The sequence below is a fragment of the Eschrichtius robustus genome, chromosome 15 (assembly GCF_028021215.1).
Source record: "Eschrichtius robustus isolate mEscRob2 chromosome 15, mEscRob2.pri, whole genome shotgun sequence".
Taxonomy (NCBI): Eukaryota; Metazoa; Chordata; class Mammalia; order Artiodactyla; family Eschrichtiidae; genus Eschrichtius; species Eschrichtius robustus.
Window position 1 is genome coordinate 40,435,692 of NC_090838.1, and position 25,844 is coordinate 40,461,535.

At 39.7% G+C, this 25,844-nt stretch overlaps 1 protein-coding gene across 3 annotated transcripts in view; it reads left to right on the forward strand.

The window, feature by feature from the left end:
- Positions 1 to 19,563: 19,563 nt before the first annotated feature.
- The window catches only part of FOXN2 (forkhead box N2), a 55,937-nt gene continuing 49,656 nt past the window's right edge, over positions 19,564 to 25,844 (forward strand). For 2 of the 3 annotated variants that reach the window (XM_068564711.1, XM_068564709.1), the window contains exon 1: positions 19,564 to 19,723. The gene's annotated coding sequence lies outside the window, so the exon portion shown is untranslated. Of the gene's footprint in view, positions 19,724 to 20,433; positions 20,515 to 25,844 lie in introns of those variants that run through there. The other variant, XM_068564710.1, reaches the window with a different exon arrangement.

A 25,844-nucleotide genomic window follows, 5' to 3' on the forward strand; every position in this document is an offset into this window, starting at 1 on the left:
CCTCCACCACTTTCCCCCCTTGGTGTCCATATGTTTGTTCTCTACTTCTGCATCTCAATTTCTGCTCTGCAAACCGGTTCATCTGTACCATTTTCTAGGTTCCACATATATGCATTAATATACGATATTTGGTTTTCTCTTTCTGACTTACTTCACTCTGTATGACAGTCTACATCAATCCACATCTCTACATATGACCCAATTTCGTTCCTTTTTATGGCCGAGTAATATTCCATTGTATATATGTACCACATCTTCTTTATCCATTCGTCTGTCGATGGGCATTTAGGTTGCTTCCATGACCTGGCTATTGTAAATAGTGCTGCAATGAACATTGTGGTACATGACTCTTTTTGAATTATGGTTTTCTCAGGGTATATGCCCAGTAGTGGGATTGCTGGGTCATATGGTAATTCTATTTTTAGTTTTTTAGGAAACCTCCATACTGTCCTCCATAGTGGCTGTATCAATTTACATAACCACCAACAGTGCAAGAGGGTTCCCTTTTCCCCACACCCTCTCCAGCATTTGTTGTTTGTAGATGTTCTGATGATGCCCATTCTAAGTGGTGTGAGGTGATACGTCATTGTAGTTTTGATTTGCATTTCTCTAATAATTAGTGATTTTGAGCAGCTTTTCATGTGCTTCTTGGCCATCTGTATGCCCTCTTTGGAGAAATGTCTATTTAGGTCTTCTGCCCATTTTTTGATTGGGTTGTTTGTTTTTTAAATATTGAGCTGCATGAGCTGTTTACATATTTTGGAGATTAATCCTTTGTCCGTTGATTCATTTGCAAATATTTTCTCCCATTCTGATGGTTGTCTTTTCGTCCTATTTGTAGTTTACTTTGCTTTGCAAAAGATTTTAAGTTTCATTAGGTCCCATTTGTTTATTTTTGTTTTTATTTCCATTACTCTAGGAGCTGGATCAAAAAAGATCTTGCTGTGAGATTTATGTCAAACAGTGTTCTGCCTATGTTTTCCTCTAAGAGTTTTACGGTATCTGGTCTTACATTTAGGTCTCTAATCAATTTTGAGTTTATTTTTGTGTATAGTGTTAGGGAGTGTTCTAATTTCATTCTTTTACATTTGCTGTCCAGTTTTCCCAGCACCACTTATTGAAGAAACTGTCTTTTCTCCATTGTATATCCTTGCCTCCTTTGTCATAGATTAGTTGACCATATGTGTGTGGGTTTATTTCTGGGCTTTCTATCCTGTTCCATTGATCTATATTTCTGTTTTTGTGTCAGTACCATATTGTCTTGATTACTGCAGCTTTGTTGTATAGTCTGAAGTCAGGGAGCCTGATTCCTCCAGCTTCGTTTTTTTCCCTCAAGACTGCTTTGGCTATTCGGGGTCTTTTGTGTTTCCATACAAATTTTAAAATTTTTTGTTCTAGTTCTGTAAAAACTGCCATTGGTAATTCGATAGGGATTGCATTGAATCTGTAGATTGCTTTGGGTAGTATAGTCATTTTCACAATATTGATTCTTCCACTCCAAGAACATGGTATATCTCTCCATCTGTTGGTATCATCTTTGATTTCTTTCATCATTGTCTTATAGTTTTCTGCATACAGGTCTTTTGTCTCCCAGGTAGGTTTATTCCTAGGTATTTTATTCTTTTTGTTGCAATGGTAAATGGGAGTGTTTCCTTAATTTCTCTTTCAAATTTTTCATCATTAGTATATAGGAATGCAAGGGATTTCTGTGCATTAATTTTGTATCCTGCAACTTTACCAAATTCATTGATGAGCTCTAGTAGTTTTCTGGTGGCATCTTTAGCATTCTCTATGTATAGTATCATGTCATCTGCAAACAGTGACAGTTTTACTTCTTCTTTTCCAATCTGTACTCCTTTTATTTCTTTTTCTTCTCTGGTTGCCATGGCTAGGACTTCCAAAACTATGTTGAATAATAGTGGCGAGAGTGGACATCCTTGTCTTGTTCCTGATCTTAGAGGAAATGCTTTCAGTTTTTCACCATTGAGAATGATGTTTGCTGTGGGTTTGTTGTATATGGCCTTTATTATGCTGAAGTAATTTCCCTCTATGCCCACTTTCTGGAGAGTTTTTATCATAAGTGGGTATTGAATTTTGTTAAAAGATTGTTCTGCATCTATGGAGATGATCATATGGTTTTTATTCTTCAGTTTGTTAATATGGTGTATCACATTGATTGACTTGCATATATTGAAGAATCCTTGCATCCCTGGGATAAATCCCACTTGATCATGGTGTATGATCCTTTTAATGTGTTGTTGGATTCTGTTTGCTAGTATTTTGTTGAGGATTTTTGCATCTATATTCATCAGTGATATTGGTCTGTAATTTTCTTTTTCTGTAGTATCTTTGTTTGGTTTGGGTATCAGGGTGATGGTGGCCTCATAGAATGAGTTTGGGAGTGTCCTTCCTCTGCAATTTTTTGGAAGAGTTTGAGAAGGATGGGTGTTAGCTCTTCTCTAAATGTTTGATAGAATTCACCTGTGAAGCCATCTGGTCCTGGACTTTTGTTTGTTGGAAGATTTTAAATCACAGTTTCAATTTCATTACTTGTGATTGGTCTGTTCATATTTTCTATTTCTTCCTGGTTCAGTCTTGGAAGGTTACACCTTCCTAAGAATTTGTCCATTTCTTCCAGGTTGTCCATTTTATTGGCGTAGAGTTGCTTGTAGTAGTCTCTTAGTATGCTTTGTATTTCTGCTGTGTCTGTTGTAACTTCTCCTTTTTCATTTATAATTTTATTGATTTGAGTTCTCTCCCTCTTTTTCTTGATGAGTCTGGCTAATGGTTTATCAATTTTGTTTACCTTCTCAATGAACCAGCTTTTAGTTTTATTGATCTTTGCTATTGTTTTCTTTATTTCTATTTCATTTATTTCTGCTCTAATATTTATGATTTCTTTCCTTCTGCTAACTTTGGGTTTTGTTTGTTCTTTTAGGTGTAAGGTTAGATTGTTTATTTGAGATTTTTCTTGTTTCTTGAGGCAGGCTTGTATAGCTATAAACTTCCCTCTTAGAACTGCTTTTCTGCATCCCATAGGTTTTGGATCGTCGTGTTTTCATTGTCATTTGTCTCTAGGTATTGTTTGATTTCCTCTTTGATTTCTTCAGTGATCTCTTGGTTATTTAGTAACGTATTGTTTGGCCTCCATGTGTTTGTGTTTTTTACGTTTTTTTCCCTGTAATTAATTTCTAATCTCATAGCGTTGTGGTCAGAAAAGATGCTTGATATGATTTCAATTTTCTTAAATTTACCATAGCTTGATTTGTGACCCAAGATGTGATCTTTCCTGGAGAATGTTCCATGCGCACTGGAGAAGAAAGTGTAATCTGCTGTTTTTGGATGGAATGTCCTATAAATATCAATTAAATCTATCTGGTCTATTGTGTCATTTAAAGCTTGTGTTTCCTTATTAATTTTCTGTCTGGATGATCTGTCCATTGGGGTAAGTGAGGTGTTAAAGTCCCCCACTACGATTGTGTTACTGTCGATTTCCTCTTTCAGAGCTGTTAGCAGTTGCCGTATGTATTGAGGTGCTCCTATGTTGGATGCATATATATTTATACTTGTTATATCTTCTTCTTGGATTGATCCCTTGATCATTATGTAGTGTCCTTCCTTGTCTCTTGTAACATTCTTTATATTAAAGTCTATTTTATCTGATATGAGTATTGCTACTCCAGTTTTCTTTTGATTTCCATTTGCATGGAATATCTTTTTCCATCCCCTCACTTTCTGTCTGTATGTGCCCCTAGGTCTGAAGTGGGTCTCTTGTAGACAGCATATATATGGGTCTTGTTTTTGTATCCATTCAGCATGCCTGTGTCTTTTGGTTGGAGCATTTAATCCATTCACGTTTAAGGTAATTATTGATATGTATGTTCCTATTACCATTTTCTTAATTGTTTTGGGTTTGTTTTTGTAGGTCCTTTTCTTCTCTTGTGTTTCCCACTTAGAGAAGTTCCTTTAGCATTTGTTGTAGAGCTGGTTTGGTGGTGCTGAATACTCTTAGCTTTTGCTTGTCTGTAAAGCTTTTGATTTCTCCATCGAATCTGAATGAGATCCTTGCTGGGGAGAGTAATCTTAGTTGTAGGTTCTTCCCTTTCATCACTTTAAGTATATCATGCCACTCCCTTCTGGCTTGTAGAGTTTCTGCTGAGAAATCACCTGTTAACCTTATGGGAGTTCCCTTGTATGTTACTTCTCGTTTTTCCCTTGCTGCTTTCAGTAATATTTCTTTGTCTTTAATTTTTGCCAATTTGATTACTATGTGTCTCGGCATGTTTCTCCTTGGGTTTATCCTGTATGGGACTCTCTGCACTTCCTGGACTTGGGTGGCTATTTCCTTTCCCATGTTAGGGAAGTTTTTGACTATAATCTCTTCAAATAATTTCTCTTGTTCTTTCTCTCTCTCTTCTCCTTCTCAGACCCCTATAATGTGAATGTTGTTGCGTTTAATGTTGTCCCAGAGGTCTCTTAGGCTGTCTTCATTTCTTTTCATTCTTTTTTCTTTATTCTGTTCCGCAGCAGTGAATTCCACCACTTTGTCTTCCAGGTCACTTATCCGTTCTTCTGCCTCAGTTATTCTGCTATTGATTCCTTCTAGTGTAGTTTTCATTTCAGTTATTGTATTGTTCATCTCTGTTTGTTTGTTCTTTAATTCTTCTAGGTCTTTGTTAAACATTTCTTGCATCTTCTCGATCTTTGCCTCCATTCTTATTCCGAGGTCCTGGATCATCTTCACTATCATTATTCTGAATTCTTTTTCTGGAAGATTGCCTATCTCCATTTCATTTAGTTGTTTTTCTGGGGTTTTATATTGTTCCTTCATCTGGTACATAGCCCTCTGCCTTTTCATCTTGTCTATCTTTCTGTGAACGTGGTTTTTGTTCCACAGCCTGCTGGATTGTAGTTCTTCTTGCTTCTGCTGTCTGCCCTCTCTGGTCTGTAATTTTAACTATAGCTTTCATCTCTGTGCTAAGTACAGTGCCTGGCACATAGTAGGAACTGAATATGCTTACTTAATGAATGAGGTAAAGGTACACATTGGTAAACAGATCTGTAAAATACAGATATGTTCCAAACAGGTGATATGTTCCCAAAGGGATACTTGGATGTCTCTCCCAGCTTCATGAGCCCAAACAGAAATGAAATAAGTGATGAATTTTTTCATATGTAAAGGATTATAGAAATGGACTCAATATGCCGTTATACTCAACTTCGCTAAAAGTGTTGTTCAAACCTATATTCTTACTGAAATTTTTGTCTGCCTATTTTATCAGTAACTGAATATGTTAACATCTCCCACTAAAATTGTCAATTTTTATTCTTCCTTGTCATTCTGTAATTTTTGCTTTATGTACCATGAGGTTATGTTATTAGAATAATACAAATTTAGAATTTAAAAAATCTTCCTGGCCAATTAAATCTTTACCATTATGAAGAGTCTCCCTTTATCTCTAGCACTACTTTTTGTTTTAGAGTCTGCTTAATCTATTCCAGCTTTCTTTAGTATTTAGGTAGTATTGCATGGTTTAGTTTTTTCCATCCCTTTTCTTTTGAACTTTTTGCATTTTTATAGTTTAGATATATCCCTTGTAAACAGCATGTAGTTGGATTTTGAATTTTTGTCCAGTCTGACAGTCTGTGCTAGCTGGTTACATGGACCAGTGGCCCCAGGTTCATCACACCTCCAAATATTTATGTCCTTAAATAGTTTCCTCCCCTTGACTCTGGGATGGACCTGTAATTTGCTATCCAGTAGAATGTGGCAGCAGTGACAATGTGTTAGTTTCAAGCCTAACCCTTTTGGAAGCCCTGAGTTTGTATATAAGAGGTCTGCTTATCTCCCTGGAGAGACTACATGCAGAGGCACATGGAAAGGAAGAAGTCATGAAACTATTTGTACAAAAATCAAAGAATCCAATCAACAGTGAGAACCAATGCCCTACACATATGATCTCAGTCAAGCTGGTCCAGCTAACACTCACCATTGGAGCCATGCTAACTGAGGTGCCAGACATGAGAGTAAAGCTATCAGGGATGCTTTAGCCCCAGCAGAAAATCACCCAGAGATGAGATAAGCCATTCCCTTTGTGTCCTATCCAAGTTCCTGACCCATAGAATCATGAAATATTGGTAAAATGGTGGTAAAGTTACTAAATTTGGGGGTAGTTTGTTGCACAGCAATAGGTAACCAAGGGAGACCTTCAAGATGGTGGAGGAGTAATACGTGGAGATCACCTTCCTCCCCACAAATACATCAGAAAAACATCTACATGTGGAACAACTCCTACAAAACACCTACTGAATTTTGGCAGAAGACCTGAGACTTCCCAAAAGGCAAGAAACTCCCCACGTACCTGGGTAGGGCAAAAGAAAAAACAGAGACAAAAGAATAGGGATGGGACCCGCACATCTGGGAGGGAGCTGTGAAGGAGGAAATGTTTCCACACACTAGGAAGCCCCTTCACTGGCGGAGATGAGGGGTGGCGGCGGGGAAGCTTCGGAGCCATGGAGGAGAGCACAGCAATAGAGGTGCAGAGGGCAAAGCAGAGAGATTCCTGCACAGAGGACTGGTGCCAACCAGCACTCACCAGCCTGAGAGGCTTGTCTGCTCACCCACTAGGACGGGTGGTGGCTGGGAGCTGAGGCTCCAGCTTCAGAGGTCAGATCCCAGGGAGAGGACTTGGGTTGGCTGCATCAACACAGCCTGAGGGGGGCTGGTGCGCCACAGCTAGCGGGAAGGGAGTCCGGGAAAAAGTCTGGACCTGCCTACGAGGCAAGAGACCATTGTTTCGGGGTGCACGAGGAGATGGGATTCAGAGCACCATCTAAATGAGCTCTAGAGACGGGCACAAGCGACAGCTATCAGCACAGACCCCAGAGACGGGAATGAAACGCTAAGGCTGCTGGTGCAGCCACCAAGAAGCCTGTGTGCAAGCACAGGTCACTCTCCACACCTCCCCTCCCAGGAGCCTGTGCAGCCGACCACTGCCAGGGTCCTGTTATCCAGGGACAACTTCCCCGGGAGAACACACGGCGCGCCTCAGGCTGTTGCAATGTCATGTCTGCCTCTGCCGTCGCAGGCTCACCCCGCATTCCGTATCCCTCCCTCCCCCCAGACTGAGTGAGCCAGAGCCCCCTAATCAGCTGCTCCTTTAACCCTGTCCTGTCTGAGCGAAGAACAGATGCCCTCAGGAGACCTACATGCAGAGGAGGGGCCAAATCCAAAGCTGAACCCCAGGAGCTGTGAGAACAAAGAAGAGAAAGGGAAATGTCTCCCAGCAGCCTCAGGAGCAGCGGATTAAATCCCCACAATCAACTTGATGTAACCTGCATCTCTGGAATACCTGAATAGACAATGAATCATCCCAGAATTGAGGTGGTGGACTTTGGGAGCAGCTGTAGACATGGGGTTTGCTTTCTACAACTAATTTGTTTTTGGTTTTATGTTTATCTTACTTTAGTATTTAGAGTTTACTATCATTGGTAGATTTATTGATTTGGTAGCTCTCTTTTTTTCTTTATGTATAGATATATGTATATTTTCCTTTTTCTCTTTTTGTGAGTGTGTATGTGTATGTTTCTTTGTGTGATTTTGTCTGTACAACTTTGCTTTTACCATTTCTCCTAGGGTTCTGTCTGTCCGTTTTTTTTGTTTGTTTCTTTGTTTTAGTACAGTTTTTAGTGCTGTTTATCATTGGTGGATTTCTTTTTTGGTTTGGCTGCTCTCTTCTTTCTTTTCTTTTTACTATTTTTTAATTTTTTTTATTTTTAAATATTTTTTTAAATAACTTTATTTTATTTTTTGCTTTCTCTCTTTCTTTTTTTCTGCCTTTTCTTCTGAGCCATGTGGCTGACAGGGTCTTGGTGTGCCAGCTGGGTGTCAGGCCTGTGCCTCTGAGGTGGGAGAGCCGAGTTCAGGACACTGGTCCACCAAAGACCACTGGGCCCCACCAGTTCAGGTCACTAGTCCACCAAAGACCTCAAACGGCAAAAGCTCTCCCAGGGATCTCCATCTCAATGCTAAGATCCAGCTCCACTCAACGACCAGCAAGCTACTGTGCTGGACACCCTATGCCAAACAACTAGCAAGACAGGAACACAACCCCACCCATTAGCAGACAGGCTGCGTAAAATCATAATAAGGTCACAGACGCCCCAAAACACACCACCGGACGCAGTCTTGCCCATCAGAAAGAAAAGATCCAGCCTCATCCCCCAGAACACAGGCACCAGTCCCCTCCACCAGGAAGCCTACACAACCCACTGAACCAACCTTAGCCACTGGGGCAGAGAGAAAAAACAACGGGAACAACGAACCTGCAGCCTGCAAAAAGGAGACCCCAAACACAGTAAGTTAAGCAAAATGAAAAGACAGAGAAGCACACAGCAGATGAAGGACCAAGGTAAAAACTCACCAGACCAAACAAGTGAAGAAAAAATAGGCAGTCTACCTGAAAAAGAATTCAGAGTAATGATAGTAAAGATGATCCAAAGTCTTAGAAACAGAATGAAGAAAATACAGGAAACGTTTAACAAGGACCTAGAAGAACTCAAGAGCAAATAAACAATGATGAACAACACAATAAATGAAATTAAAAATTCTTTAGAAGGAATCAAGAGCAGAATAACTGAGGCAGAAGAATGGTTGAGTGGCCTGGAAGATAAAATAGTGGAAATAACCACTGCAGAGCAGAATAAAGAAAAAAGAATGAAAAGAATTGAGGACAGTCTCAGAGACCTCTGGGACATTAAACACACCAACATTCGAATTATAGGGGTCCCAGAAGAAGAAGAGAAAAAGAAAGGGACTGAGAAAATATTTGAAGAGATTATAGTTGAAACCTTCCCTAATATGGGAAAGGAAATAGTCAATCAGGTCCAGGAAGCGCAGAGAGTCCCATACAGGATAAATCCAAGGAGAAACACGCCAAGACACATATTAATCAAACTATCAAAAATTAAATACAAAGAAAAAATATCAAAAGCAGCAAGGGAAAAACAACAAATAACATACAAGGGAATCCCCATAAGGTTAACAGCTGATTTTTCAGCAGAAAGTCTGCAAGCCAGAAGGGGGTGGCAGGACATATTTAAAGTGATGAAAGGGAAAAACCTACAGCCAAGATTACTCTACTCAGCAAGGATCTCATTCAGATTCGATGGAGAGATTAAAACCTTTAGAGAAAAGCAAAAGCTAAGAGAATTCAGCACCACCAAACCAGCTTTAAAACAAATGCTAAAGGAACTTCTCTAGGCAGGAAACACAAAAGAAGGAAAAGACTTACAATAACAAACCCAAAACAATTAAGAAAATGGTTATACGAATATACATATCAATAATTACCTTAAATGTAAATGGATTAAATGTTCCAACCAAAAGACATAGACTGGCTGAATGGATACAAAAACAAGAACCGGATATATGCTGTCTACAAGAGACCCACTTCAGACCTAGGGACACATACAGACTGAAAGTGAGGGGATGGAAAAAGACATTCCATGCAAATGGAAATCAAAAGAAAGCTGGAGTAGCAATTCTCATATCAGACAAAATAGACTTTAAAATAAAGACTGTTACAAGAGACAAAGAAGGACACTACATAATGATCAAGGGATCAATCCAAGAAGAAGATATAACAAGTATAAATATTTATGCACCCAACATAGGAGCACCTCAATACATAAGGCAAATGCTAACAGCCATAAAAGGGGAAATCGACAGTAACACAATCATAGTAGGGGACTATAACACCCCACTTTCACCAATGGACAGATCATCCAAAATGAAAATAAATAAGGAAACACAAGCTTTAAATGATACATCAAACAAGATGGAATTAATTGATATTTATAGGACATTCCATCCAAAAACCACAGAACACACTTTCTTTTCAAGTGTTCATGGAACATTTTCCAGGATAGATCATATCTTGGGTCACAAATCAAGCCTTGGTAAATTTAAGAAAATTGAAATTGTATCAAGTATCTTTTCTGACCACAACGCTATGAGACTAGATATCAATTACAGGAAAAAATCTGTAAAAAACACAAACACATGGAGGCTAAACAATACATTACTAAATAACCAAGAGATCACTGAAGAAAGCAAAGAGGAAATCAAAAAATACCTAGAAACAAATGACAATGAAAACACGATGACCCAAAACCTATGGGATGCAGCAAAAGCAGTTCTAAGAGGGAAGTTTATAGCAATACCATCCTACCTCAAGAAACAAGAAACATCTCAAATAAACAACCTAACCTTACACTTAAAGCAATCAGAAAAAGAAGAACAAAAACCCCCCAAAGTTAGAGGAAGGAAAGGAATCATAAAGATCAAATCAGAAATAAAGGAAAAAGAATTGAAGGAAACAATAGCAAAGATCAATAAAACTAAAAGCTGGTTCTTTGAGAAGATAAACAAAATTGATAAACCATTAGCCAGACTCATCAAGAAAAAAAGGGAGAAGACTCTAATCAATAGAATTAGAAATGAAAAAGGAGAAGTAATAACTGACACTGCAGAAATACAAAGGATCATGAGAGATTACTACAAGCAACTATATGCCAATAAAATAGACAACCTGGAAGAAATGGCCAAATTCTTAGAAAAGCACAAGCTTCCAAGACTGAACCAGGAAGAAATAGAAAATATAAACAGACCAATCACAAGCACTGAAATTGAGACTGTGATTAAAAATCTTCCAACAAACAAAAGCCCAGGACCAGATGGCTTCACAGGTGAATTCTATCAAACATTTACAGAAGAGCTAACACCTATCCTTCTCAAACTCTTCGAACATATAGCAGAGGGAGGAAAACTCCCAAACTCAGTCTACGAGTCCACCATCACCCTGATACCAAAACCAGACAAAGATGTCACAAAGAAAACTACAGGCCAATATCACTGATGAACATGGATGCAAAAATCCTCAACAAAATACTAGCAAACAGAATCCAACAGCACATTAAAAGGATCATACACCATGATCAAGTGGGGTTTATCCCAGGAATGCAAGGATTCTTCAATATACGCAAATCAATCAATGTGATAAACCTTATTAACAAACTGAAGGAGAAAAACCATATGATCATCTCAATAGATGCAGAAAAAGCTTCTGACAAAATTCAACACCCATTTATGATAAAAACCCTTCAGAAAGTAGGCATAGATGGAACTTACCTCAAAATAATAAAGCCCGTATATGACAAACCCACAGCCAACATCATTCTCAATGGTGAAAAACTGAAAGCATTTCCTGTAAGATCAGGAACAAGACAAGTTTGTCCACTCTCACCACTATTATTCAACAGTTTTGGAAGTTTTAGCCACAGCAATCAGAGAAGAAAAGAAATAAAAGGAATGCAAATCGGAAAAGAAGAAGAAAGCTGTCATTGTTTGCAGATGACATGATACTATACATAGAGAATCCTAAAGATGCTACCAGAAAACTACTAGAGCTAATCAATGAATCCGGTAAAGTAGCAGGATATAAAATTAATGCACAGAAATCTCTTCCCTTCCTATACACTAATGATGAAAAATCTGAAAGAGAAATTAGGGAAACACTCCCATTTACCATTGCAACAAAAAGAATAAAATACCTAGGAATAAACCTACCTAAGGAGACATGCAGAAAACTATAAGACACTGATGAAAGAAATTAAAGATGATATAAACAGATGGAGAGATATACCATGTTCTTGGAGTGGAAGAATCAACTTTGTGAAAATGACTATACTACTCAAAGCAATCTACAGATTCAATGCAATCCCTATCAAACTACCAATGGCATTTTTCACAGGAGTAGAACAAAAAATTTCACAATTTGTATGGGAACACAAAAGACCCCAAAGAGCCACAGCAATCTTGAGAAAGAAAAATGTAGCTGGAGGAAACAGGCTCCCTGACTTCAGACTATACTACAAAGCTACAGTAATCAAGACAGTATGGTATTGGCACAAAAACAGAAGTATAGCTCAATGGAACAGGATAGAAAGCCCAGAGATAAACCCACGCACATATGGTCACCTTATTTTTGATAAAGAGGCAAGAATATACAATGGAGAAAAGACAGCCTCTTCAATAAGTGGTGCTGGGAAAAGTGGACAGCTACATGTAAAAGAATGAAATTAGAACACTCCCTAACACCATACACAAAAATAAACTCAAAATGGATTAAAGACCTAAGTGTAAGGCCAGACACTATCAAACTCTTAGAGGAAAACATAGGCAGAACACTCTTTGACATAAATCACAGCAAGATCCTTTTTGGCCCACCTCCTAGAGAAATGGAAATAAAACAAAAATAAACAAATGGGACCTAATGAACTTAAACGCTTTTGCACAGCAAAGGAAAACATAAACAAGACAAAAATACAGCCCTCAGAATGGGAGAAAATATTTGCAAATGAAGCAACTGACAAAGGATTCATCTCCAAAATTTACAAGCAGCTCATGCAGCTCAATATCAAAGAAACAAACAACCCAATCCAAAAATGGCTACAAGACCTAAATAGACATTTCTCCAAAGAAGATATACAGATTGCCAACAAACACATGAAAGGATGCTCAACATCACTAAGCAATAGAGAAACGCAAATCAAAACTACAATGAGGTATCACCTCACACCGGTCAGAATGGCCATCCTCAAAAACTCTACAAACAATTAATGTTGATGAGGGTGTGGAGAAAAGGGAACCCTCTTGCACTGTTGGTTGGAATGTAAATTGATACAGCCACTATGGAGAAGAGTATGGAGGTTCCTTAAAAACCTAAAAATAGAACTACCATACGACCCAACAATCCCACTACTGCACATATACCGTGAGAAAACCATAATTCAAAAAGACACATGCACCCCATTGTTCATTGCAGCACTATTTACAATAGCCAGGACATGGAAGCAACCTAAGTGTCCATTGACAGATGAATGAATAAAGAAGATGTGGCACATATATACAATGGAATATTACTCAGCCATAAAAAGAAATGAAATTGAGTTATTTGTAGTGAGGTGGATGGATAGAGTCTGTCCTGCAGAGTGAAGTAAGTCAGAAAGAGAAAAACAAATACCATATGCTAACACATATATATGGAGTCTAAAAAAAAAAAATGGTTCTGAAGAACCTAGGGGCAGGACAGGAATAAAGATGCAGACATAGAGAGTGGACTTGAGGACACGGGGTGGGGGAAGGGTAAGCTGGGACGAAGTGAGAGAATGGCATGGACATATATACACTACCAAATGTAAAATAGATAGCTAGTGGGAAGCAGCCACGTAGCACAGGGAGATCAGCTTGGTGCTTTGTGACCACCTAGAGGGGTGGGATAGGGAGGGTGGGAGGGAGACGCAAGAGGGAGGAGATATGTGTATATATGTATATGTATAGCTGATTCACTTTGTTATAAAGCAGAAACTCACACACCATTGTAAAGCAATTATACTCCAATAAAGATGTTAAAAAAAAAAATAGGTAACCAAAAAAATCTTTTTCATTAAATTAGGATCTGTTTTCACTTAATGTAATTAGCGATATATTTGGATTTAAATCTACCATCTTATTAAGTACTTCCTATTTGTCTTGCCTGTTATATAGTTAGTTTTGTCCTATCTTACACTTAGATTGATTACCTTTTATTACTCCATTTCTTCTCTCCTTTTAGATTGCAAATTGTATGATGCGATGGTTAATTTTATATGTCATTTGGCTGTGCTACAGTGCCCAAATATTTAGTCAAACATTATTCTAGATGTTTCTGTGAAAATGTTTATTGGATGAGATCAACATTAAAATTAGTGCACTTTGAGTAAAGCAGATTACCCTCCACTACATGGGTGAGTTTCATCCATTCAGTTGAAGGCCTTAATAAAACAAAGACTGATCTCCCCTGAGCAAGAAGGAATTCTGCCAGCTGACTGATTTTGGACTCAAACTGCAATTCTTCTTTGGGCTTCCAGCTTGTCAGACTATCCTGTAGATTTTGGACTTCCAAGCCCCTCCATAATCACTTGAGCCAATTCCTTAAAATAAGTGTCTCTCTCTCTCTCTCTCGCTCTTGCTCTCACTCTACACACACACACACACACACACACACACACACACACGTATACACACACGCTGTTAGCTCTTTATCTCTGGAGAGCCTTGACTAATACACACAGTCTTATATCATTCCTTTAGTGATTTTTGTAGAGATTACAAAATGTATTCTTGACTTAGAGTCTATTATTAATTGTAACTTTTTCCGTTCTCCTAGACAATGCAGATTTCAGAACACTTGATTCCTTTTCCCCTCTCCTGACATATTTACAGTTATTGTGTATTTTTAAATACAGAAGACATTACTACTATTGACTTACATATTTAATATCAATATTCATGTAGAATTATCCACATATTTATTATTTTGATTGATCTTTATTTCCTGTCTTTTTAAAAAATAAATTTATTTATTTATTTATTTATTTATGGCTGTGTTGGGTCTTCATTGCTGCGTGCGGGCTTTCTCTAGCTGCAGAGAGCATGGGCTTCTCGTTGCGGTGGCTTCTCTTGTTGCGGAGCATGGGCTCTAGGCGTGCGGGCTTCAGTAGTTGTGGCATGCGGGCTCAGCAGTTGTGGCTCATGGGCTCTAGAGTTCAGGCTCAGTAGTTGTGGCTCACGGGCTCTTGAGCACAGGCTCAGTAGTTGTGGTGCATGGGCTTAGTTACTCCGCAACATGTGGGATCTTCCCGGACTAGGGCTCGAACCTGTGTCCCCTGCATTGGCAGGCGGATTCTTAACCACTGCACAACCAGGGAAGCCCTCCTCATGTATCTCTGATTTAACAATTAGGATTCCTTCTGCCTAAAGAATGCCACTATCAATCTGCTGGTGACAAATACTCTATTTTGAAAATTTCACCTTCATTCTTAAAATATTTGCTTTTAGTCCTTTGAAGTTATCATTCTATCATTTTCTAGCTTAAGATAGTTCTGTTATTAAGTAAGTTGTGGGACTTCCCTGGTGGTCCAGTGATTAAGACTCCACACTCCCAAAGCAGGGGGCCCAAGTTCAATCTCTGGTCAGGGAACTAGAGCCCGCATGCTGCAACTAAAAGATCCTGCATGCCGCAACAAAGATGCTGCATGCCGCAACAAAGATCCTGCATGCTGCAACAAGGATCCCACAACTAAGACTCAGCGCAGCCAAATAAATAAATAAATAAATATTTTTAAAAAAAATTAGTTGTAAGTCTAATTTTTGTTTCTTTAAAGATCAATTCTTATTTTCTCTAGCTGCTCTTAAGATTTTTCTTTGTCTTTGGATTTTAGCAGTTTTTTCATGATGTGTTTATGTGTCAATTGTGTTGATTAAAAAAATTTTTTTTATCCTGCTAGGAATTCATTCATTCAAATATTATTTCTGCCCAATACTGTCTTTTCTTTCCTTCTGGAATTCCATTCATGTGCATATTAAACTTTACCACTGTATCTTCTACATGCTTTCCCTGTGTTCTGTATTTTCCATCCTTTTTATTCTTTGTGCTTCATTCTGAGTATTTTTTTCTGACTTATCTTCTAGTTCCCTAATTTTATATCTGTGTCTAATATGTTATTATACCCATCACTGAGTTATTTTCAGTTAGTGAACTTTTTGGTTCTAAAATTTTCATCTGTTTCTTTTTTCAAGTTTCTAGTTATGTGCCTAAATTATTAATCTTGTGTTTTATTTATTTATATATAGTAAGCATTGTTATTTTTAAATCTATGTTTGATAATTTCACTCTCTGAACTCCTTTTGGGTCTGTTTTTGTTCTCTGTTGTTTCTGCTGATTTTCTTTCCTTGTATGACTTACTTTTAATTGTACACTAGACTTTGTATTTGCAAAATTGTTAGTAGAAATGACTTCAGGCCTAACATGATATTACTTTACTCCAGGAAGGATTTTAGTTTGCCTCCACCAAGGGCTTGTGGGTATTAGCTCAAGGGAATTATCCTAATCCACTCTCAGGGTTGAGATGTTTTGAAAATGAGATGTCACCCATTTACTTCTAGGATGTAGCCATTTGGATTCCTAGTACAAAGCAAGGGAGTTTCAACAGAGCTCTCCTCCTGCCTCTTTAGCACACCCTGAATTCCAATCACTGTCCCTCATCCCTGCTCATCCTCTCAGCAACCTTCTATGGAATGGATAAATGGACATCCCTGGGCCTCCATCATTCCTCAGATCCATGGCCTGGTAATTCCTATCATGTTAGCTCTCTGATGCCTTTGAATTGATTTTTAAATATTTTGTTGAGTTTTTCTAGTCTCCTCAATAGGAGGATTGGTCCAAATTAATCCCAATACCAGGGCTTATACAAATGTAGCTATGATTAAACACAGGTAGTTGTTTTTAAGAAGGACTTTGAAAAAGATCCTTAAAGGAAAAAAGAATTAAGACTTTCATTCACAATCTTTTGAGTCCAAGTGGCAGCTCAGTATTTAGGAATGTTGTATCCTAGTTCTGATATCATTTGAGGAAAGTTACTTCTTTTATTGACAAATACTATTGAACATCATCTTTGTTCTGAAACTATTCTAAGAAATTACATTATAAGGATGAAAAAGACATGATCACTGACCTCAAGGGGCTTGAAGTCTAGATTCCGTGTTGGTAAACTGGTTATTTTTGGACGCATCAATTCATGATCAAAAAGTCCTTTGTTAAATACACATGATACAATGATAAATACATTTAAAATTTAAACACGTATATTTGAGTTCCTATCACTTTTCAACCTAAACATGAGGGCATTTTAAACAATATATTTTCTAATGCATTTGTCTTCGAGTAAAGTTTACTAATGAGTACGTTCTTTTAAAGTATTTTGGAGAAAGAAGAATACAAGCTTCGGGACTTCCCTGGTGGTGCAGTGGTTAAGAATCCACCTGCCAATGCAGGGCACACAGGTTCCAGCCCTGGTCCCGGAAGATCCCACATGCTGTGGAGCAACTAAGCCCATGTGCCACAACTACTGAGCCCGTGCTCTAGAGCCCGCAAGCCACAACTACTAAGCCCGCATGCCTCAACTACTGAAGCCCACGTGCCTAGAGCCCATGCTTGGCAAAAAGAGAAGCCACCGCAATGAGAAGCCCACGCACCACAACGAAGAGTAGCCCCCGCTCGCCACAACTAGAGAAAGCCTGTGCGCAGCAACGAAGACCCAACGCAGCCAAAAACAAATAATAAATAAATTTATTAAAAAAAAAAAAGAATACAAGCTTTGCAGGAGATCTTAAACGCCAGGATCCTTTTTTTCCTAAAGATTTAGGCTGTTTCCTAGACTTTTTACTCTGTAAACTCCTGGGAAAAAGCTACTCACTCTGAAACATCATTATTTTTAATCAGAGCTTTTCCTTCGTAGATATTCAAAGCCCTCTAAAATAGCCTCTAAGTATAAACGCGTCCCTGGACTCTGAACTGTGTGACAGATTTCCTAAGAGACCTGAGCCTTACCCGCAGAGATTATTTAAATGTGCCAGCCTCTCTGGGGTGAATCAATCAGTAGAGAGGACCAGCAGAGAAAGCTTAGTGGATGCAGACGCAGTAGATTCATTATTTGACCATGGACAAGTTACGTCACTTTTCTGGATTTGTTTTCCCATCCATGATAGATTGGGCTCCTAGATGATATATCTCTAAAGTATATATAACTTCCAGTTCTCAAATTCTGCAATTCTTCTGGAATTGAGGAGGATTGTTTTGTCACCTGAGTTTAAAATAGATTAGAAGGAAAAACAGAAACTAAAGTTCCATATATCAAGTAAGACACTAGTGCAATAATCTATAAGGAGATGAAGACCTATGTTAGTGGCCACCATGACAATGACCAGCAGAGATAAAACAAGACTGAGGTCTGAGGAGACTGTCGCTCTCCAGAAGCCACCTTCTCTCAAACTTTCTTCCTTCTTACCTCTTCTCCCTTTCTGCTACACTGCTCCTCTAGAAACTTCCTTGACTTTGTCCACATGAGGGGGTAACAGTGATTGAGCTTAAGGGAGAAAGTGAAGCAACTCTTGCTTCAAATGAAGCACACTGTACATTTGCCTTGTGGCCTCTTACTCTGAACGCAGCTACGAGGCCCTCCAGGACAGTGTAATGAAAAACAAATGGAACTAGTAGATGACTGGACAAATCGTATAAACAGTGTTTTCATCTGTGGAATGAGGGGATGAAACTTCCATTTTTGTTATTATATATTGTGATTCCTATAATTCTTCTGTATCTCTGTCACCCCCACAGTTTGACTTGTTTAATTGTCAGTAGGCAGCTTGTTTCATATTCTGCCCACTTTATACTTAGAGCCTGGCACATATACAGTTAACATTCATTTTTCAGGAAAGAAATGAACTTCTGTTAGCACCTACTATGCCTCAGCCACAGTCCAGGTCTCTTTCATATACTCTTTTAAAAAAAAATCCATTCAACACATTTGTGAGATAGGTATCACTACTCTAGTTTTTGAAGATGTAGATATAGGAACTCAGAGATTTAATTATCAGGATCAAAATGATAGCAGTAAAATGGAGCCTTAATTTTGTCACTTACCCTCTATTTGACAGGTTATTTTTCTATGCCTCAGTTTCCTTATCTGTAAAGTTGGAATTAGTAAGAGTTAGGATAGGGTTGGCAGATTTAACAACAAAAAAAACCCAAAACAAACTAGGAAGTATTTCCCAAATGGAACATTCTTATGCTGAAATTCAGATTTAGCTGGGCACACCTGTATTTTATCTGGCAATGCTATTTTAGCACTATGGTTACGACAATGCATGTAAAGAACTTAGCCCAGCCCATATCACTTAGTGAGCGCTCAGTAAATGCTTATTAAATTTTGGATCTGATTCCTAAGTCTTTTTTTTTTTCTTTTTACCTCAGACACGTTGAGCTTAGTTTCCACATAAAATTTCAGTCAAGCGAGGGTGATACTACTTTAAGTTTCCATTAGTGCTTTACCGTTCCTAAAGCTCTTTCAAAGCCTGGCCAATGGCGGAAAGCTCCTGAGGAAACCCACAACAGATCGGGCTTTTGAGGGCCGTCGCTGCAGTCCCAGCACAGGCTCCACGGACGGACCAGCCGGGCGGCCACCCGTCGCTCCGCCCAGCCGCGCTCCGCCTCCGCCCCATCTCCGCCACTCAGCGGCCGCGCCGCGCCCCGCCGCATTCCTATAGGTCCTTCCCGGTGCAAGCGAGGCCTTTCCATTTTCCCGCCTTCCCCAGCCCCGCCTCAGCCCGAAACCCGACTGGCCCACAACGTCTCCGCCCTGCCTTCCGTGCGAGCCCCGCCCTTCCGGACACCGCATCCCCCTTCCTCCCCCACCTGCCGCCTGGGCAGCCTGCCGGGTCCCAGGCCTGGCCCCCCGGTAGGAGGTGGGAGGGGACAGGGAGGGACGGGCGGAGCCCCCATCCCAAGGGGTCACTGGAGGCGGGGACCGGAGGGAGGGGCGGGGCTCATCTCCTTGGCGCCGCGTTGCCATGGCAGCGGGGGAGGGCGGAGGGAGGGGAGGAAGAGAGCCGGAGGGGGATGTGGTACTGCCGCGGCCGCCACCGCAGCTGCCGCTGCCTGCTCGTTGCCGCGTCTTCCCGGAGGTGGCTACTGGAAGCCGCCGGGAGCAGCTGCGGTGCTCTGCCATATTGTGTCTTCCCCTGCTCGTTCCTCACCCCTCCGCTGCGGCGGCCGAGCTGACGGTGAGTCCCGGGAGGAGCGGCGCCCTCCTCAGCCGGTGCCGCCCGGCGTCCGCGATCCGGGCAGCGCGTGCGGCGGCCGCCGGGCGTGAGGCGCGGAGGCGGCTGTCCCCGGACGGGCCCGGACATTTTTGTCCCGTGAGGGATTGGCGCTGGCGCGGGGGTCTCCCCTGCGCGCGCCTTGGGTGGCGTGTGGGCTCCCGGGGGGGTGGCGAACTGAGGGTAGTGCGGCCCCGTGAGGAGTTAGGAGTTTTTCCTGAGGGGTGTAATGACCGCCCGGGAGCGGGTGTCGCGCGGCGGAAACCGCGGCGAGGGGTGCCGGCTCTTCAGAAAGCCTCGGAGGTGGCCCCGAGGACGCTTAGCGCTCGACTCGGGACGAATCTGCTGTTGGGGGAAGCGCCCCAAGCCCGTCGGGAGTCTTTGCAGCACACACCCACCCCAACCCCCGCCCCCGGCATAAAGTGCTGCGAGACGTGCCGGGCGTGGAGTCCTCGCCCGGCCCCGTGCGGACTGGCTGGGCCCGGCCAAATAGTGCCCGGGGAGGCTCCGGGCGCGGCCGGCAGTGAACTTCGAGCAGCGGGGCGGCTGGGCGTTGGGGGTGGGCAGGGGCGGGTCCCGGATGTGGGGGTGGCCGACCCCGGCACCCTCTGGCCCCTCCTCCAGCGGGCGCCCGGGGGGCCTCAGAGGGTGGCTGTCTTGGTGGGATGGGAGTTAGTGTTTCAGCGCTGCAATATGGACACTTCCTGTTCGCCGCTTCTCTTGGGCCCTTGGTTACCTCTGCCCTTACCAGGAAGGTGAGAGGTCGTGTGGGCGTGTGCGAGGCCCTTCAGCCTTCTGAGTTCGCCCCATCGCAACAGCAGCGAGGCTGGAACCCGGGAGGACGGTGGGAGTCAGGGGAAAGCGGCCCATGTGCGTAGTGCTCCATCTTACTCAACTCCACCCCATTGCCCCTTTGCAGAATGCCTCTGTTCCCATCGCAGCTCATGGGAGTTGGCGTGTCTTAATTCACTGGGGGCACACTCTCGGGATCTTCCTGGACCTGATTTCTGCTTTAAAGCCTCTTTAAAGCAGCCTCTGTACTTGGTTTTCTCCTTACAGAAAAAAGTCTTAGCGTGCAAAGAAATGACACATACTTTATTTCTTCTACCCCAACTCCGAGGTTGTGGGAGGAGGTTATTATTTCTAGGTTAGTTTACGCTGTTAATCTTGTCTTCTGCTTGTGACAGCCACGTGGCCGGTTGAGTGTAACTGAGCGCTCTAGCGCAGCTAGGGCTGAGGCTTCACTGGTAGCCAGGGGGCTTTGTAACCATGCAGTAGCTTTGCCTCCACGTTTATTTTGGTGTTTTCTGAGATGGGGAAGTGGAAAAAGCTGAACCGTTCATGTCTATCTCTGTTCCAACCGAATGGAAGACTTTGTTTTCTAGCAGTCCTTGTAAGGTATATATTGACATTTTTGCCTTCTGCTGTTTTGATGATTTATCTTTAAAATCTAAGCAGCAGTGTTAGGTACCATTAAGGAGTGATGGGGAATAGAAGAGTACATTATGGAGTTTCTCAACTTTGGGAAAAAATCGTTTGAATTTCAGAGTCGTTAATGAGAGTTTCTAATGTAAACAGAAATAATCACATTCCGCAGGATTTCTTTTTGATAGTTTCATAAAAATCTCAGTTTTTGTCTTTTTACATAAAAATTGTGAACTGAAAAGATATAAATATATTACCAGTGAAAATACTTGCTTAGGGATAAAATAAATACTTGTTTGATTTGTGCATGGGCACTTTCTTAAGCCTTTTTAAGGAAAAGTATTAACAATTCATATAAATGTTAATGTCAACAGATATTAAGGGTATGAAATTAAAGTTTTAGAATATATAAAAGTAAAAGATCAAGGGCTGAAGATCAAAAAATTAATAAAAAGTAAGATAAATAAAATGAAATAATTTTAAATAAATTATTCTAAAGTAAGATAAAGGTTGAAGATAAACTTTTGGAGAGTTTGGAATTTTTAGAATTTAAGAATTACATACAATCCTTGGTTACTAGTGCATCATGTTTCATTTTGTAAATGTTTTGGTGAATTTGAATTATTTCTGTAACATGTTTTTATTTGAATCAGTTTTACTTGAAGAGTGCTAAACCATAGAAAACATTTAGCATGTTTAAAAGAACTGTGCGGAGAAGTTACAGTAGCACCATTTATTAGAATTTTAATTATGCCGTAATAGTGGTTTTCAGTCAGTGAAGCTAATAGTTAAAAAGATTGGAGAGGCTTAGGTGTGCAAAAGATAATGCAATTGAGAAATGAATATGTGTGCTGACAACTGAGAGCAGTGCATAGTTGAGAAAGAAAACTAAATGAGGTGAAGAAATACTTATATAAAGCAGGAAGCACTGAAAACATATGCTGGGAGATAGCTACATTATTAGTTATGGGATCCGGCTATCAAATAAAACTTTAAAAAGTGCCATCCAAACAAGGATTAATCTTGTTCTTATGGCAGCTTGTATGTGTGTGCCTTGCTTTTAGATTGTTGTCATTTTAGTAAGTGGGTTTTGCATAAATGCAAAAAGGTCCTCCAAAAACAAAGTTTTGAGGGCCCAATTCTTTGCTGATTTTTTTTTTTTAATTTTTTATTTTTGGCTGTGTGGGGTCTTCGTTGCGGCCCGCAGGCTTCTCTCTAGTTGTGGTGTTCGGGTTTTCTCTCTCTAGTTGTGGCGCACTGGCTTAGTTACCCCACGGCATGTGGGATCTTAGTTCCCTGACCAGGGATCAAACCTGGGTCCCCTGCATTGGAAGGCGGATTTTTTACCACTGGACCACCAGGGAAGTCCCTTTGCTGATTTCTTAGGGAAGAAAAAGTGCTCTAATATTTGATTCCTATTCTTGGGTTGAAGAGACATGATTAATATATGTGAAAAAAAGTTTACAATGTGAGATGATATAATTCGGAGTTAAATTGTGTGATGCAGGCAGGTGCTGTAACAGTTGAGAACGAAACTAGAGGGTTTGAGTAGATAGGGGAGGCTTCTTGAAGAAAGTAAGGCTTTTGTTTTCAAAAGTCTAACCTTCATGTTACTCGCATTAGATTAATTTTCCTAAAGGTTGTATCACTCTAACAACCAAAACACCTTATTTCAAGCATAATACCAAATTTCTTCTCAAGATTTTTCAAACTTTGGTCCCAGTCTTCTCTCTTCTTATCTTCCACTAACCTACAGGAACTGTTCATTATTCACTACTTCAACATGGTATAACAATTTACTACTTTTTACGTTTGCTGATACAACATTTTTCTGTTGGAAATGCACCTGCACACATCCTCTTAACTGTTGAAGATCTTCTCAAACTTGAGGCTTGGTTAAAATCTTGATTGTCCTGTGAGCCTTAGAATCATAGAATTTTAGACCTGTCTTCCACCTCTCCAACTGAAATTCTTTTCTCTAATAGCATATTATTCTCTTGGGTTGTAGCATTCTATACTGCCTTGTTTTTATTTAATAAATATTTTTTGAGCACCTACCATGTGCCAGGCACTGTTATAGTAACTGAGGCTACAGCCTTGAATAAGACAAATTCCCATATTCTTTGTTATCTTTTTAGGTTTTATCACCCCAAGAAAATTATAGTCTTTGACCACCCAGAGGAGTCTTTCCGCCCCCCGCCTCAGGTATATGTTATATGCTTAGTGAGTATTTGATTATTTTCTGAGTAAAGAAAAGGCAGCACTTATGAGGTGGAGAGATGGATGGAAAGGTCTTTCTTTATAAGTGAAGGGTACAAAGGAATAACCAATTATGGATGGGCTTGAAAACATCACTTTTGAATTTAAACATGGTTTAATGCCAAAAAAAAAAAAAAGGTGGCATTTAAGCTTGGGAATGATAGGATAAAATCCTTATTTGAGGAAGGTTCATTTGACAGCAGTGTGCAGGACTAATTATTGACTATGGGAAGGAAAGAGATCTATTAAAGGACAAATTAATAACTTTGAGGAGGAGGTTTGGAAGGGGAGCATAATCAAGAAGATGGTGAGTTTAGTTGGAATGTTAGGTGAGTGGGAGATATCAAGGTGAATATAACCTTTAATGACTAGAGATTAGAGCTGTGAGATAATCCATTCAATATAGAGGTGACAGCTAATGTTACAATTTTTTGTTATAGAGTTAGTAATTGAAGTGTTGAGGCCTAAGAATGATGCTTTGGGAAACAAGAATAAGGGGCATCTGCTTTGGTCATATGTGACTTCATAATTAATACTGTAGACTTGTTCAATAACTTAATTTCCACTCTATGAGAATGCTACCAAATATATAGGAACCAAAAGAATGTTTATCATCATCCACTTCCAAAGGATTTTGATTCATATATTTCTTATTCCCCTTACCCTAACTTTTTAAATTTAAATAAACGTTTAATTTTAGAATAGTTTTGCAGTTACAGAAAAGTAGCAAGATAGTAGAGTATACCTCACCCAGTTTACCCTATGGTTGACATCTTATATTACAGTGGTACAGTTGTCACAACTAAGGAAACAAAATTGCTACTTTACTGTTAACTAAATTGCATACTTTATTCAGATTTCATTAGTTTTTCCCTAGTGTCCTTTTTCTGTTCCAGAATTCTAGTTTCTCAAATTTTTCTTATTTCTGATGATTGTGACAGTTTTTAGGAGTACTAGTCAGAAATCTTATAGAACGTCCCTCAGTTGAGATTTATCTAACATTTTCCTCATGATTAGACTGGGGTTAGAGTTTTAGGGAGGAAGAGAACAGAGGTGAAGTGCCATTTTCTTCACAGCGTATTAAGGGTATATACTAAGAACATAAAATTGATATAATGTTAACAAACATTGATCACCTGTTTGAGGTCTTTGTCGGGTTTCACTCCCCACCCAATCATACTCTTTGGAATCAAGTTACCAAGCACAGCTCATGCTCAAGGCCTTGACCTAATTTTAATTCATGTATTTCTTTATTTCCCTCGACCTAATTTTCTTGTCCATAAATAAACATTAAAGTTGGACAAATATTCATTGAGCATCTTCTGTATTTAAGTGCTAAGGGTATAGTGGTGAGCAAGAGACATCATTTCTACTCTTTTGGAGTCTGCCTGATGTGAACATAAAATAAATAGAATTTATCCCCTCACCTACATAGGTCTTATTTCACTGACAGTTGTAAGCATAGTATTACTGTAAGCCTAAAAGGCTAAATAAAGTTCTTAAGTAGCCATTTAGAAAATATGCTGTTATCACAAAGATTAAATATATATACCATTACAATAACCATCTTTTTGCTACCAGCATGGATAAGGGAAAATTACTTTGATTCTCTCCAAGTAGATGTATTACTGTTTAATTAGCAGAGTAGTTTAATTATTGTTAATTATCTTCGTATCTTATAAAGTTTGCAGGTTGTATAAGAAAATTCTTGGCTTCTTGATTTTATTTCAGAGGCATTTGGTGCTTTTGCTACTTAGAGGTTTTTTCCTAAGAAGTGGTTTGAAAGACGTGTTGAATAAGAATTTCAGTTAATTTTTTCTACTTAACTGGGTTAACTAAAAGCACTATTACTTTGGACTCTTATTGAAATTCTCCCTAAAATGTATTATTAATACATTTACACTTTTCACATTTTATGGTGTTCAGCCCTCTGAGCATAATTTAATATTTAAATTAGAATTTTGACACAGAGAACAGTTATTTTGAGTTTTTATATAACCTTGGAGGTAGAGAATTGAGGAAACTGATAAACTTATATCCTTGTGGTTTGTTTATCTTAAAAGAGGAAATACAGGAAAAAAGGAAGAGATTTCTTGTAAATTGAGATTTTACTGTTCCTTCTGCCTGCCCTATGCCTCTGTCCAACTCCTCCATCCTTAAAAGTTCAATTTAAATTCTACCTCTATGCTGATTGAGCAACATTTATTAATAATCATGGCAACAATTACTACCTTTTATCAGGTGCCTACTATGTTCTGGCGTGGCATTATACTAGACACATGAGTATATAATTTAATTCTCCAAAACAACTATGCAGGACATATTTTATTATAAAGAAACAGAAGTTATGTAAATGCAGACCTGGGTGTTTGAGCCCAGGTCTGTCAGATTTTAAAATTTC